This window comes from Thalia democratica, unplaced genomic scaffold (assembly GCF_965202585.1).
Source record: "Thalia democratica unplaced genomic scaffold, ktThaDemo2.hap1.1 HAP1_SCAFFOLD_434, whole genome shotgun sequence".
Lineage (NCBI taxonomy): Eukaryota > Metazoa > Chordata > Thaliacea > Salpida > Salpidae > Thalia > Thalia democratica.
This window is the reverse complement of record NW_028139492.1, coordinates 64,610-67,979: the sequence shown is the minus strand read 5'-3', so window position 1 is coordinate 67,979 and position 3,370 is coordinate 64,610.

Here is a 3,370-nt window from a genome sequence, read left to right as displayed (position 1 = left end):
GTAAAGAACACAATATTAATATATGTTTAATACTTTATATAAAATTACCTTAATATTTTCATAATAAATAGTAACAAATATAAACAATACTTTAACTACCTTAATATTTTCATCATCAGGATAGTCCCACATTGAAATAACACCGTTGTAAAGAACACAATATTAATATATGTTTAATACTTTATATAAAATTACCTTAATATTTTCATAATAAATAGTAACAAATATAAACAATACTTTAACTACCTTAATATTTTCATCATCAGGATAGTCCCACATTGAAATAACACCGTTGTATAGAACACACCACCTTCTGAATGGTGATTTGATATGGCCTACGTCTTCGAATATTCCCTGAAAAAATTAAGAATTTAAAATCTCTTAAAAGCTGATCTAATCAATATGTTCAACATCTTCGAAAATTCCCTGTAAATATGAATAAAATCATTAGAAATCTTCTGAATGGTGAATAGTGACTTAATATAATCTATGTCTTCAAAAAATTTTATAAAATGAGTTGTCTAAAATATTAGTCTGAAACTATTTATTATGTATCAAGTTGAAAACATACTAAATATTTGTAATTTTGACAAAAGTTACTGTGAAACTTTGTAGTTCTTTTTTACTTACCATCAGTTGATTTCAAAGCTCGAGATATTTACACGTAAAACTCAAAGCATCCAAATAATTATACCAAAAAAAGGATTTTTAAAATTTTTATTTACATCTGAATATACTTTTATACATTTAAAAACTAATAATCTTAAAAAATTTCTAATAGTCTTAAATAGTCTATTTACATAGTCTAAAAATAACCAGTACAATAACTCACCAAGAAGCCCTTGTGTTCAACAATGGAATGATACTGGATATCAAAGTAAACGTGAACATGACCGCTAATTGGCGATAAGAAAGGTACCTGTTTGTTCAACTTTACAAAATTTCTTATTAAATATAAGTTATAACGTATGTTTGTTCAACTTTACAAAATTTCTTGTTAAATATAAGTTCTAATATATGTTGGTTCAACTTTACAAAATTTCTTATTAAATATAAGTTCCAATATGTGGGTTTAACTTTACAAAAATTCTTGATAAATATAAGTTCTAATATATGTGGGTTTAACTTAACAAAATTTCTTATTAAATATAAGTTCTAATATATGTGGGTTCAACTTTACAAAATTTCTTGTTAAATATAAGTTCTAATATATGTGGGTTCAACTTTACAAAATTTCTTATTAAATATAAGTTCTAATATATGTTGGTTCAACTTTACAAAATTTCTTATTAAATATAAGTTCTAATATATGTTTGTTCAACTTTACAAAATTTCTTGTTAAATATAAGTTCTAATATATGTTTGTTCAACTTTACAAAATTTCTTATTAAATATAAGTTCTAATATATGTTTGTTCATCTTTACAAAATTTCACATTAAATATAAGTTCTAATATATGTTTGTTCAACTTTACAAAATTTCTTATTAAATATAAGTTCTAATATATGTTTGTTCAACTTTACAAAATTTCTTGTTAAATATAAGTTCTAATATATGTTTGTTCAACTTTACAAAATTTATTATTAAATATAAGTTCTAATATATGTGGGTTCAACTTTACAAAATTTCTTGTTAAATATAAGTTCTAATATATGTTAGTTCAACTTTACAAAATTTCTTATTAAATATAAGTTCTAATATATGTGAGATCAACTTTACAAAATTTCTTGTTAAATATAAGTTCTAATATATGTTGGTTCAACTTTACAAAATTTCTTGTTAAATATAAGTTCTAATATATGTGGGTTTAACTTTACAAAATTTCTTATTAAATATAAGTTCTAATATATGTTTGTTCAACTTTACAAAAATTCTTATTAAATATAAGTTCTAATATATGTGGGTTCAACTTTACAAAATTTCTTGTTAAATATAAGTTCTAACGTATGTTTGTTTATCTTTACAAAATTTCTTATTAAATATAAGTTCTAATATATGTTGGTTCAACTTTACAAAATTTCTTGTTAAATATAAGTTCTAACATATGTTGGTTCAACTTTACAAAATTTCTTGTTGAATATAAATTCTAATATATGTTGGTTCAACTTTACAAAATTTCTTGTTAAATATAAGTTCTAATATATGTTTGTTCAACTTTACAAAATTTCTTATTAAATATAAGTTCTAATATATGTTGGTTCAACTTTACAAAATTTCTTATTAAATATAAGTTCTAATATATGTTGGTTCAACTTTACAAAATTTCTTATTAAATATAAGTTCTAATATATGTTTGTTCAACTTTACAAAAATTCTTGTTAAATATGAGTTCTAATATATGTTGGTTCAACTTTACAAAATTCCTTGTTAAATATAGTTCTAATATATGTTGGTTCAACTTTACAAAATTTCTTGTTAAATGTAAGTTCTAATATATGTGGGTTCAACTTTACAAAATTTCACATTAAATATAAGTTCTAATATATGTGGATTTAACTTTACAAAATTTTATATTAAATATAAGTTCTAATATATGTTTGTTCAACTTTACAAAATTTCACATTAAATATAAGTTCTAATATATGTTTGTTCAACTTTACAAAAATTCTTATTAAATATAAGTTCTAATATATGTTGGTTCAACTTTACAAAATTTCTTGTTAAATATAAGTTCTAATATATGTGGGTTCAACTTTACAAAATTTTATATTAAATATAAGTTCTAATATATGTTTGTTCAACTTTACAAAATTTCACATTAAATATAAGTTCTAATATATGTTTGTTCAACTTTACAAAAATTCTTATTAAATATAAGTTCTAATATATGTTGGTTCAACTTTACAAAATTTCTTGTTAAATATAAGTTCTAATATATGTGGGTTCAACTTTACAAAATTTTATATTAAATATAAGTTCTAATATATGTTTGTTCAACTTTACAAAATTTCTTATTAAATATAAGTTCTAATATATGTTTGTTCAACTTTACAAAATTTCACATTAAATATAAGTTCTAATATATGTTTGTTTATCTTTACAAAATTTCTTATTAAATATAACTTCTAATATATGTGGGTTCAACTTTACAAAATTTCTTATTAAATATAAGTTCTAATATATGTGGGTTTAACTTTACAAAATACTTATTAAATATAAGTTCTAATATATGTAGGTTCAACTTTACAAAATTCCTTGTTAAATATAAGTTCTAATATATGTGGGTTCAACTTTACAAAATTTTATATTAAATATAAGTTCTAATATATGTTTGTTCAACTTTACAAAAATTCTTATTAAATATAAGTTCTAATATATGTTGGTTCAACTTTACAAAATTTCTTGTTAAATATAAGTTCTAATATATGTG